The sequence below is a fragment of the Penaeus monodon genome, chromosome 7, assembly GCF_015228065.2.
Source record: "Penaeus monodon isolate SGIC_2016 chromosome 7, NSTDA_Pmon_1, whole genome shotgun sequence".
Taxonomy (NCBI): Eukaryota; Metazoa; Arthropoda; class Malacostraca; order Decapoda; family Penaeidae; genus Penaeus; species Penaeus monodon.
Window position 1 is genome coordinate 53,175,748 of NC_051392.1, and position 13,534 is coordinate 53,189,281.

At 36.0% G+C, this 13,534-nt stretch overlaps 1 non-coding gene and 2 pseudogenes across 1 annotated transcript; 2 read left to right on the plus strand and 1 right to left on the minus strand.

Moving 5' to 3' along the window:
• Positions 1-4,497: 4,497 nt before the first annotated feature.
• On the plus strand, positions 4,498-4,616 carry LOC119575721. The gene has a single exon (XR_005228989.1). It is a non-coding gene; the product is annotated as a 5S ribosomal RNA (ribosomal RNA).
• A 126-nt stretch (positions 4,617-4,742) lies between these two features.
• Positions 4,743-4,875, plus strand: LOC119575729 (annotated as a pseudogene).
• An 822-nt stretch (positions 4,876-5,697) lies between these two features.
• Positions 5,698-5,850, minus strand: LOC119575723 (annotated as a pseudogene).
• Between the last annotated feature and the right edge of the window lie 7,684 nt (positions 5,851-13,534).

Consider the following 13,534-nt stretch of genomic DNA (forward strand, 5'->3'; position numbering starts at 1 on the left):
TTTTTTGGGGTTGTGTGTGTGTGTGTGTGTGTGTGTGTGTGTGCGTGTGTTCAAAAATCTAAATATAATATTAACTCTTAAGAAAGTTTTATTCTTGCCACAAAGCATATTTGAAAAAATATAGAAAACAATAAAATATACGCTGTGGTTATTGTTCTTGTTCCGGCACCGGATCTCATCACATTAAGGCTATTCGTCCGGCATGCATGCTTTGCGCACGAACACACTCTTTTTGTCTTACTTGCCGTTGATGGTGGATAACAATGGACTGTTTTAAAGTTGGGAACGAATTTGCAAGTTTTGCTGCCGTGAAAAAAGAGTTTGACCGAATTGCAAGAAAGCACTTTCACACAAGAACACACTCTCGCGCTTGAGCTCATGCGATAATTGTGTTTCGAGTTTCGTTGTCGTATCTCGTGTCTGTTGGGATATTTTTCGGGCATTTTCTGTCGGACACCTATTATGTAGAGCTATTTTCCCGACAATATTGCAGGATGCAATTTTTGTTTACCATTTAATTGAAAATCTCCAGCTTGTCAATATACGGCAAATTTGTTTGTTTTGAGAGGTCCCCGTGTGGAAAATAAATAGCATAAATAGATAGAGAGTGATAGTACATTGAACTCCAGGGCATGATCCCCCAGGAAAGTCTAAAATATGGCCTTTCATTGGCTATTGAAAATCTCCATATCTTGTCATTCTTCGGCAAATTTGTTTGTTTTCAGGGGTCCCCGTGTCAGCAAAACTTGTAAATTCGTTCCCAACTTTGAAGGAATCCACTGTTATTCCCCATCAACGGCAACTAAGACAAAACATGGCGCCAATGTTTGTTTTGAATGCGCAAGTGCAATCGGGGTATTATATTATTGTTGTTATTATTATTATTATCATCATCATCATCATTATAGTAAGATTAATAATTTATTATTACTATGATGATCATAATAATAATGATACTAATAATAATGATATAATAATAATAATAATAATAATAATAATAGTAATAATAATAGTTAATAGTAATAATAATTATTAATAATAGTTAATAATAATAATAATAATAATAATAACAATAATAATAATGATAATAATGATATAATGTAATATAATATAATACAATATAATATAATAATAATAATAATAATAACAATAATAAAACACATAACTGCAACAACAATAATGATAATGATAATAATATGATACTAATAATAATAATAATAATTATTATTATTATTATCCTTTTTATTATCAAATCGAAACACAAAACGGTTAATAATAATAAAAAAAAAAGATAATAATGATAATAATGTAATGATGATAAAGTTTATAAAAATTAATAATTAAAAATAAAGAAAATAATAAAAATAATAAAAGATAATAATAAATAAAAAAAAAAAAAACAAAAATTAAAAAACAAAAAAAAAAAAATAAATAAATAAAAAAAAAATAAAAAAAAAAAATAAAAAATAAAAAAAAAATAAAAAAAAAAAATAATAAATAAAAAAAAAAAATTAAATTAATTAAAATTTTGATAATAATTTTTTTCATTTTTTTTATTATCAAATAAAAACAAAACAGTCCCCAGTCGGCCATCCAAAACCCAAGCTTAGCGAATTTCTTAATCGAGTGGCCCGCAGTGCCTTTCTGCATAGTGCAAACCAAAGGCCCTCTGACCTCGAGAGGGGGACGTTATTCCGTGCAAAAACACTCGTGAACCGCCAAAAAACAGCGGGTTAACCCGTTAAATGCAAGTGGGGGTCAGAAAACCCCCCCCCCCATGCTGCTGCCAAAGGGTCTAAAGTGATTAAAAAAAAAAAAAAATAATATAATGTATTTCCCAACGGGAAAAAAAGACACAAACCCCCCAAACCCCCGCCCGGGGGGATTAAAACCCGGCATCCCTAAAGGGTAGAAAAAAAGATTTGCGCTTGTTGGTTTCAAGAAAAAGTTTACTTTTTTTAGGGGAAAAAATTTTTTTTGCGTTAAATTTCCCAGCCTCATATATTTGTGTTCGAGGAAAAAGTTTATATTTTTTAGCAAACATTGTTTTTCTTCCCATCTTTTCTCCAGTCTCAAAAAAAACAATTTTAAAGTAAGTACGCTGTTTGCCCCCAAAGCAAAACTTGGGTAATTTAACCAAAAGTAAACTCCCCCTGTGCATAGAGAGAAAATATAACAGAATTTTCTTTAATTATTTTTGTAATATGGGAAAATGGAAATAAAATGAGATCAAAAGTTTTTTACACCATTTTTTAATGTTTTTGGAAATGACCAGAGTGTATAAGAAAAAAGAAAGGGGTGCTGACATAAGGGCAGTAAGAGAAAGACAAAAAGACGAGAAAAAATAGACAGAAATTTTTTGGGGGGAGAGGGGGAGGGGAGGGGAAAAGGGGACGGGGGGAGAGAGGGGGCCGGGGGGAAGGGGGGGAGGGGAAGGGGAAAAGAGAGAAACTATTTTAAATTTCCCTGGGTGATGATGGTGTTTTTTATTGCATAATTATTATTCTTTTTTATTTTCAGTAAACTAATTTTGATTACTAACCTAAATATTATAATAATAAAAATTTAAAAATAATAAATTTAAAAATAATAATAAATAATAATAAAAAAATAAATAAAAATTTAAAAATAAAAAAAAAAAAATTTAAAATAATAATAATTATTTTATTTTATTATTATCGACGAATTATTCCCCACCAAAGGAAATCTTTTGTAATAGCCCCAAGATTTTTAGTTTTGAAGAAAAAAACCAGAGTTTTGGTTTTAAATGATAACCCCAAAATGCCCAACCCCAAATTTTACTGAGGGCGATTTATTTTTAGATAAATACTATCATCTTATTAATAAGGGTTAGCACGGGAAAGAAAGCAAATTTTTTTGGGATGAGATTTCGCAAGTTCTATGCCGGTAGTGTGGGGGAAAGTAGTTTAATTTTAAAAGTTTAAAACTGAGACATTGCAGACGGGAATTAGTTTTTCATCCCTCATTGCGAAAAGATACAAAGAAATGCGATGTCTGAGGGGGTTACTGCGAGAACAATAACAAATATCCTTGACCAATCCATCAATGTCAAAGATGCTGAAATCAGTGAGTTCTGTTAGTCTCTATGTATTTGTACTGAGACGGCGGGAAATTCATATCGCGGTGTGTGTGGGAGGTACAATGTTCAGTGTCAGTAAGCGATGATGTGAGCACAGTGTTCACTCTAGAGTAATAACGTAATCAGGCAACAAGAACTTATTTAATTTGAGTGCGGGAAAGGTTAGACAAAATGGGGGGGGGGTGAAACGGGAGGGGAGGTGAGTGAGGGAAGTGTCACTCATGGGTTCGTGTGTTTGTATGTTCGTATTTTCTTGTGATTTTTGCGAAAGTGGAATCAGTTGAGATTGTAGAATGTAATTTAAGAGGAATTAATTATGGAGTGTGAGAGAAAAAAAGAGAGAGAAAAAAATGGAAGTCTGCTTGTATACATTTACATACATGTATATCTTCGCTTCCCTACTGAAAGTTCCATATACGTCCTCACTTCCCAGCTAGATGTATTATACTATCTCTCTCATATATACATACATACATACATACACACAACACACACACACACACACACACACACACACACACACACACACACACACAAATATATATATATATATATATATATATATATATATATTATATACATATACACATATATGGATATATATACATATATGAATATATACATGTGTATATATATTTACGTATTTGTACACGTGTGTGTATGTGTGCGTGTATGTGTGTGTGTGTGTATGTGCGTGTGTATGTGTGCGTGTGCGTGTGTATGTGTGCGTGTGCGTGTGCGTGTGTATTTGCGTATATTATAGTCAACCTCCCGTCTTTATCTTGATATCAATATATAGCTTTCCAATATTAACGGTCGAGATACTTCTCCAACTTGAGGTTCGAAATAGCAACTATTAATTAAACTAAATCTAAGGTTCGAGATAAACAACTGGTAATTGTATCTATATGCCTGTTGGTGTATATAATAGCTACATATACTAGTAAGAAAATACATATTACATATACACTTATATCCGTGCATGTATTAATATACAATCTACGTATAATTCTAAATATATATGGTAAATATGCTACTATATATATTATAGTAGCATCATCATTATCATTGTCATGACATAGCAACAGTAACCATACGCCAAGTTAAAGCGATAGTGATAATTATATGAATCTGCTGAGTATCTTTATTGATTTTTAAAAAATCTTTGTATGTGTTGACTATATCCCCGTTTCATACAATGTACATTTATTGGTGAACTGGTCGTCTAGAATTCAGTTTATAGGGGCGAGTAGTATGTGTGTATTATTTCACACACTCGACCCAGCTATAATGCAATAGTAATGAAGTTTATTGCAAAACAAGTTACATTCTAGTTAAATGATGTATGAAAAATTGTTAACACTGACAGAATCTGGTTAATGTTTTTTTCATCCTCTGCCAACGATCATACCACGTTGAAAGCACCGCTTCTCGTCAGATCAACGAAGTTAAGCAACGTTAGGTCTGGTCAGTACTTTGATGGGTGACCGCCTGGGAACACCAGATGCTGTTGGCATTTTATCATATGAGCTAGATATGTTATGTATCTATTTACCTCTTTTAGCAGCTCTTCTTATATGTGTATATGAAAATCAATTGAAATCATAGTAAAGTGATAATGAATGTGTTATTAATAATCATATTATTAAATGATGTTTACAAAAAAAAACAACAAAAAAACGCATAAATCTTTCGCCATTTACTAAAGATTACTGTGGAAAGTAACAACTCAATGAGTCCTACTCGATTTTTCTTTAGTCCACTTCGATGGGTTCAAATGTTATAAGCATACAATTGAAATGCATACTTTTTAAATACTTTATTATGAGGAATCAACCATTTCTCTCTTTCTTGAATTTAGATCATTCCAGGACAAACAATTTCGTCTTAAATTAACCGTAATGCTATATTTTAAATTTAATATCAAACTATAGTAAACTGTATAAATATGCCTCTCAAAATCATAAAAAGGCGACAAAAGTTCATTTACCGACAAAAAGTGCATTAGGATAAGATAGAATGGATATACCCTAGAAAACTTAATAATGAAGAAAATGAAGCAAATATGCGCTTTAGCGCAGAAAAAATCAGTATAGTTGCAATAATATATCTCGCATACACATCTTATTTCCATTTACATCAACTATTCATTATTTCTCATTTATATGCCGATTTACTGAACTACATTATTATATATATATATATATATATATATATATATATATATATATATATATATATATATATATATATGCTTTATACTATGCTGATCTAATTTGTCGAGAAATGGTAATGAAAAGGATTACCCTTCAAAGTACCTATAACCAATAACCTTTTTATATAGTTTGGAAAAATAATAAAGATACTTTTAGATCCCATTATAAAAACTACCTTACTACTGTATGAACAGAGTACATCAGTATCCTCAAAGGAGTGATCTGTAAAATTTGTGGTTCGGAATGATATATTGGTGTTGTAAACTGTGCTGGTTTGACAAACTAACCTAATGAAATATATGCAGGTAAAATATTAAAAAAAAAACTGCCTTGGTGGACAGGTGGATTTAGAACCATTCTTATTTTTTTAACGAAATGTTATAGGGAACGCAGGCCCCCGCTACCAAAATTGCGCACTCGATTTAATCACATTTGGGTTATTCGCTGGGGTCGGCGCCAACTGAGTGCAATGGTGAGCTTCGCCCTAGGAGAAGCGCCTTCGTGATCACGGCATCACCTGTGCCAGGTATGTATGCTCTCCTAGCCATGCGCGACCACGACCGCTTAAACTGAGTAATTGGCGATAATCTTCATTTATGATTCCATAATTTTACCTGGATTTACAATCCTTCCACTTTTAAGACGCAATTTCTAGCAACGGCCTACTCATCTATTTACACACTGCTATCCCCTACTATGACATACGGTATACATACCCACGATTTGTCTACGTCATTTAACACGATTGACCATTCAGTTCATACAGTTTACCTTACTGCTGCTACCAGGTCACATGTTTACATGGAATAACGGGGTAGAAGAACTCAAGGAGGTAACTGCCAATTTGCAAGAGTAATAATCACACTCATAGTGGTAGTAGCAGTGGCAATACTAAGAATAATGGCATCAAATAGTAGGTCAAATAATAATTATGTAATATTGTAAAGGCATCTGCATTTGTTAGTTGTTTATTTCAGATGCGGATTAACCATTTGAAACCAAGAAAAGGCTACTTTAGTAACAAGCAGTGGCACTTACTTCAGTTTACTGGTACTTTGTTTTGGTTTTGGAAACGATCAATCACGAAACAACAAATCTCATTTTTATACGTATGATTTTTTCTTCTTATCAGGAGTTTCAAAGTTCAAGAATACTTCCTGTGGAGCAATATTCAAGAACTCAGTCTGTGTAATCCTTCTCTGAACATCGGTAAATTTGAGAGCCTCTTCCTGCTTAGAGAATTACACTAACAGTCCTCATCGTGGTTGAATATATTCCGAGAATCTTGGCGAGAAAACCGGCACCGCACTACTAAACGGATTTTTCAGTGTTATGTTGGTTTATTATGTATAGCATGTTTGCTGAGGCCTATTTTCAAAATATTTTCATAATTATTTTTGGGATCAGTATGTATAAGCATGTGGGAGTATGTTTGCTATTTTAATATTTGAATTAATCTACACTATTTGATCAATTTATAAATCAAATATAGATATACTATGTATTTATATACTATACTATATATATATATATAATATATATATATATATATATATATATATATATATATATATTAAGTGGTATCAGGGACTAGAATATATCTACCACGAATGCATATTTCTTCAAAAACATATTCCAATGCATCTCCAATGAAATTCAAGTTACACATTTTTTTGTATTAGAAAATAATCGAATTTAGGAATCAAACGATTTTTGTATCTTTAAATCATTACCTCAGTGATGTATGATACAAACTGATTGCTAGTATGCAATGCCTCACTTTCAATTGTTAAATTCAACTACATTCTCACTACCTGACATATATACTTAGCGTATATCTTTTTATAATAGATAATAGTATTTATTTCAATTCAGCCTGTCCTCAGTCTACCTTGTTGGTCAGTTGGGTTACCATTAATATCTAATTCTGATTTCTCTGTTACTAAACGATTTCCGTGGAGTGGAAGCAAATCAGTGAGTCTTAGTCGGTATTTTCTATTTTCACTTCGATATATTTAAATTCAACATATGCAAAATGAACATAAAATAGTTCCGATACAACAGAAGACAATAACCAAATATAAAAGTTGCAAAACCACACAAAAAAATAAGTTGTGTGACATGAGGAGTAAAATAGTTAAATATGAAGTGTATTCTAGATATGGGTGACATACGAAAGGAAAGAGAAGTTTGTAACAGTAAGGCAGAGTTCGAAGGATCGAGCATGGTAAAATGTGGTGTGTGAGCAAGGAAGTGGTCAAATGAGCGCAAAGTGAATGCTCGTGGAAGGATGATCAGTGTGAGCGTTGTTGCAACTGATTTGTGTGTTGTGTTGATTTCGTGTAATGATCTAGTGGGATAGTCAAGGCTCCATCATTAATTGTGGGAAACCAGAATATAACCAGCACAGGAGTACAATCCTCAGTCTCTGCAGGGGGTAAACTAACGGCAATGTACGCCAAACAATCAGGTGTCGGCGTGTACCAGAGGTAGTACAAATAAAGGTCGAGCTCAGCTACTGGGAAATGCGTGACCTTGCAATCAGGTAGCCCCGTGGCACGCTCGAAACGAACAGGGATCTCGTTGACGATGATAACACACGTAACCTTTGACCATCGTTTTTCCTCGTGGGACGGAGGGGCCCAACGCATGGAAGTGCACTCCATCTGAAATCATCAGTGCCATGCCACTGTAGATGGCATGCTACAGTCCGCGAAGAGAGGCATGTAAATGTGGTCTCAAGGACTGTGCTGAATAGATGTGAACGCTGTGGTCCATCTAAAAATATGGGAGGGAAGTTCATCCTCAGGCTTTGAAACAACTAGTGGAGTGGAGGCGTCAAGGGCCTCGGGTTTGCGAGCGAGTACTGCGGGAAAACCGTTCTCAGGCTTAACAGAAACAACCATAAAGGGAGACATTGCTTGTCGCAGATACACGAGGAGTTACTGAGGGAAGTTTGTCCTCAGATTTAGCAGAAACAAATGCATGGTCAGACAGGGCGGCAACCTGATCCGCGGGCCGTGACGCAGGCGTGGATGGCTTGGCAGCGAGTACGTAAGATTCCTGAAATGTTACTTTGCGCATATGGTAGCGAAAACGCAACGAATGACAAAGAGAAAGACAACTTGCTTTACTTGGAGGACTGAGATCGTCTACAAACACTATGTACGGCAACCTTGTCCCGTGAGATTTTGCAACGGACGAAATAAAGGACGAGGTCATCCTGTACGATAGGGACGTTGTCAACAACGAAAGACGCAAGATACAAAAACATGCGATGTCTGAAGGGGTTACTGCGAGAACAGTAACAAATATCCTTGACCAGTCCATTAATGTCAAAAAAGTTAGACAAAATAGGGGTGGGACGCTGGGGGAAAGGGGAGGGAACGACACGGGAGGGGAGGGGAGTGAAGGAAGTGTGGTGTCACTCATGGGTTCGTGTGTTTGTTTGTTCGTGTTCTCTTGTGTTTTCTGCGAAAGTGGAATCAGTTGAGATTGTAGAATGTAATTTAAGAGGAATTACATATGAAAAGTGAGAGAAAAAATAAAAAAATCACGAATGGAAGTCTGCTTACGTGTAAATAACACTTGTTTACATTTACTTACATATCTATCTTCGCTTCCCTACTAAAAGTTTCATATGTCTCCACTTCCCAGCTAGATGTATTGTGCTATCTCTTTTCTTACTATACCTACTACATAATATACATAATATAATATATCATATATATATATATATATTATAATAATATTATATATATATATATATATATATCATATTATTATAATAAATATTAATTATATAGTATATGTGTATATAAACATAGTGTATTTGTGTTGTTATATATATATATATATATATATATATATATATATATATATATATATATATATATATATATATATATATATAATCATATACACACACTCTCGTATTTTTACACGTGGTGTGTGTATCTGTGTGTATGTGTGTGTGTGTGTGTGTGTTTGTGTGTATTTGTGTATATTATAGTCAAACCTCCCGTCTTTGTCTTGATATCAACATATACCTTTCCACCAGGTGAAGACGGAATTAATACAGACCTTATAACAGATGTAAGAGAATTGCAACAGTGAAACTAGCCAATCTTGTCAACAAATAAATGCCTTCTCATCGGAAAATGCTACAATTATTTTGATACATAAAAATGGCGATAGAAAGGATCTAAAAAACTACCGAAACATATGCCTCCTTTCATTTACTTACATTCTGTTCACAAAAGTCATCACTACTCGCATCTCCACTGCAGAAGCCTGCCTAGAGAACAGGCAGGCTTCTGTAGTGGATTCTCAACAACAGACCACATCCACACGCTCACCCAAATAAGAGAGAGAGAAGAAGCAGAGAGAGAGTAGAGAGAGAGGAAAGAGAAGAGAGAGAGAGAGAGAGAGAGAGGAGAAACGAATATAGGAAACCTCTGTGTATGGCATTCATCGATTACGAAAAGGCATTTGACTCTACAAATACCAGCAGTACTAGAAGCTATTCGAAGACAGGGAGTAGAGGAGGTATATTGCAAAATATTGGAAGATATATACGAAGATGGGACAGCAACCATCAAGCTCCACACAGAAACCGATAAAATACCAATTAAAAAAGGTGTTAGACAGGTCGGTACCATCTCACCAAAACTGTTTACAGTTTGTCTGAGGAAATATTCAAGAAGCTAGAATGGAACGGAAATGGCATCAAAATAGGAGACGAATATCTAAACAACATAAGATTTGTAGATGATATTGTTCTGTTTAGTTAATCTGCAAATGAAATGCAGCAACTAATAAACGATCTGAATAGAGAAAGTCTGAAAGTCGGACCTAAAAAAAAGAAAAAAAAAAATCATGTTCAACAGTAGACTTCATTTCGAATAGATACATGTACAAGGCGAAGCGCTAGAGGCAGTGGACAAGAATATATTCCTAGGGCAACTCGTACAGACAAACACATTTAGCGAAGAGGAAATTAAGCGACCCATCAGCCTAGGCTGGAACGCCTTTGGCAAACACAGTAGCATACTAAGAAGCTCCTTGCCATTATGTTTAAAAAGAAAAGTCTTTAACCAATGCGTCCTCCCAGTTATACCTTATGGATCAAAAATATGGACTACAACCAAATTACTGGAGAGGAAAGTGCCCAGAGAGGAATGGAGAGGTTGATGCTGGGAATTAGGCTAAGAGATCGGATGAGGGCGACGTGGGTCAAGAGAACAGACAAAAGTGGAAGATATACTTGGGAGCATCAAAAAGAAAAATGGCAATGGGCAGGTCATATATGTCGGAGACAGGACGAAAGATGGACAAAGAAAGCAACAGACTGGGCTATAGATACATAAAGAGGCCAAGAGCCAGCCCAATGGCACGATGGCAAAAATTTGGCTGCCAAGATTGGAAACAAAAAACGCAAGACAGGATTGGGAGAGGCCTACGTCCTGCAGTGGATTGATTCGTCTGATATATATTCCAATATAATATATATACATTTCCAATATATGTATATATATTCTAATATATATATATATATATATATATATATATATATATATAATATATATATATATATATATATATATATATATATATATATATATATAAATAAATATATATATATATATATATATATATATATATATATATATTATATATATATATATATATATTCTTTTTATGCGACGGCTCCCTTTAATGGCGTATGCTCACTTATATGTTGAAGTGTCAGAAGAGAAAGCAGGACAGAGCACCTGCGCTTGCTCAAGGAGGAAAGGCAGCTGATGCGGATAGAGGTGTGAAGTGTACGATCCGGTCTTGCTATGTATTGTTTACCAGCCGGTCCTTCATGACCAGTGAAAAGTGATGCCGTGCCTCTCTCACTGTCGACATAATGAGAGAGAGGAAAGAGGCCAGATAGACAGATAGATAGACAGACAGAGAGAGAGAGAGAGAGAGATGGGGTCTCAGGATGAAAGCCGCACATTTCATATTTTGCCAACTAAGGACTAGTAATCTGCAAAGTATCTACTTATTCATATAATATATATATATATATATATATATTATATATATATAATATATATATATATATATATAATTTGTATATAATATATATATATGTGGCCGCCAAAGAACCCCTATGTTTTGTCAATGGGTGTGGGGATGTACCACTGCGTAGCACTCGCTTAAGTTTATTCATTTTGCGGTAAAAACCTGAAATTTAAATACTCGATTATGGGAATGCGTGCATAAAATACAAAAAAACCACAATAAAAAATTTTTTATTAGGTTTAAGATAAAGAACTTCTACAATACTGGATAATACCATGGGGAAGTCAGATATCAGCTGTTTCCCAGTATGCTATGGGCGTCTTGACGGCACGGATTCCCTCAAACTGCCCTCCCCCCTTTAAACATACATATGCTACGAGTCAAGAAACACTATTCATATGTTATACATTAGTTGGGTCCGACCCATTTCTCCCAGCATCGATCACATGAAGAGCCACCACATTCCAGGGGGCCCCCTACACAAACATTTGCGGTCAGCTCTTTGGCTGATAGGACCATGTGTTGACCCGGGGGTCAAGCGACTGGGGCCTCCTCGAGGAGGTTGTGACCAAAAGAAATTTTCAAACACCCTTCCGTTTGCAGTTTTAAGAAAAGTATATACAATATATATACACATAATATAGTATGTGATATACCAGGGCGGTACACTCCCCCCTTTTGCCCCATGGGAGCAACAAAAAACCCCCGGGTTTAGATAAGAATTTCAAAGGGGATAACTTCACTAGGGGTCTGATGGGGATTCCAGAACTAGTCCGGACTTGGTTTTTTCCCGATCCATCTTCCCCGGGCTAAGCTCTTTCACCCCCCCTAGCCTCCACTGATTCCGGGGAGTAGTCGTTCGAAAAATGAGGACAAGGTCTCCTTTCCCTGAAGATTTCTGGGGTTCAATGTTTCTGTCTACCTAATTTTCGGGTATTCAGCTTTCCATCATCTCCAAACCTATTGTAGGATTTGTGAGGCCCAGGCCGCCCTATGTGTTGTCAAGTGAAGCATTGTCATTTTCTGCCCCCGGATCCCATCTACATTCATCCTCAGGGCATGGTTGGGGTTTTAAAGTTTGGTTCGTGACATCCCCCGGGATCGAGAAAGAGGGGGGCTGTTCGTCCTTAAAACGTTTTTGCCTGGTGAAGGCTTTGCTTCATTCTGCAGATACAAGGGGGCCTTTAAAATAAAATTTCTTTTTTAATCTGCAAATTTTGGGTTTTGAAGGCCCCCTTAGAAGACCAATAGGCACATGCGGGGCCCCAAAAAACACTCCAAATAAGTGCACAGTCAGCGAATATTTTGGGGCCTCGCGAAAACCCCCCTTTTTTGGCCCCCACAAGAACCTTTTAGAAATCAGGCCCCTTTGGGGGTCCCTTTTACCTGGTAAAAACAACCCTTTGATATCAGCAGCTACTGCAATTCTTCTTTTTTAAAACCGGAGCAGTATGCCCAGCAGGCATTCATCAAGTCGGGCCTTTGCATGACCTGCTTATTTAGGGTGGTCCCCTTTAAAGGAAGCAGCACAGTCGGACATATGTGTTTTTAAGTTGTTGGGTTGAATACCGGGTGGTGTGGTAGGTACCTGTTTCCCTGGGGGCCCTATCCCTTTGCCTGCTCAGCAGTCCTTTTTGAAGAAACTTCTCCATTTCTGCACTTTTTTAGCCTTCAGGTTTTTCACCCCTTTTGAGACGTGTTTTACCCGCAATTGTTTTTTTCCCATTACCAATTTTTGGGAAAGGGCGGGGCTAAATTTTCCCTTAAAGTAAATTTGGGGAATTCATGAGTCCATAAAAACCAGGGGCCCCTCTTTGTCCAAAAAATGTAGGACTTGAAACCCTCCGCTGATTTCCCTTTTCTCTGTTTTCTCCTCCCAAAGGGCACATGGTGTCGTGCTGCGGTCGGCCTTCACTTTGTGGGCCCAAAAATTTGTTGCTCCAGTGCCCGTTAACCGCCCATCCTAATTTTGTCCTTGCAGAAAAGGGTTCACCCCCTCTCCCCCTTCTGACCCCCAGAGCATAAGGCGAGGGGGCCGGGCCCGTCAGTAATCGACATCCAGTCTGGTGGATTTGCTGAGTAGAAACCAGGTCTCGAGGTGTGGCCAGCGAGGGGTGTTCATTGGCTCACTCTAGTTTTGATC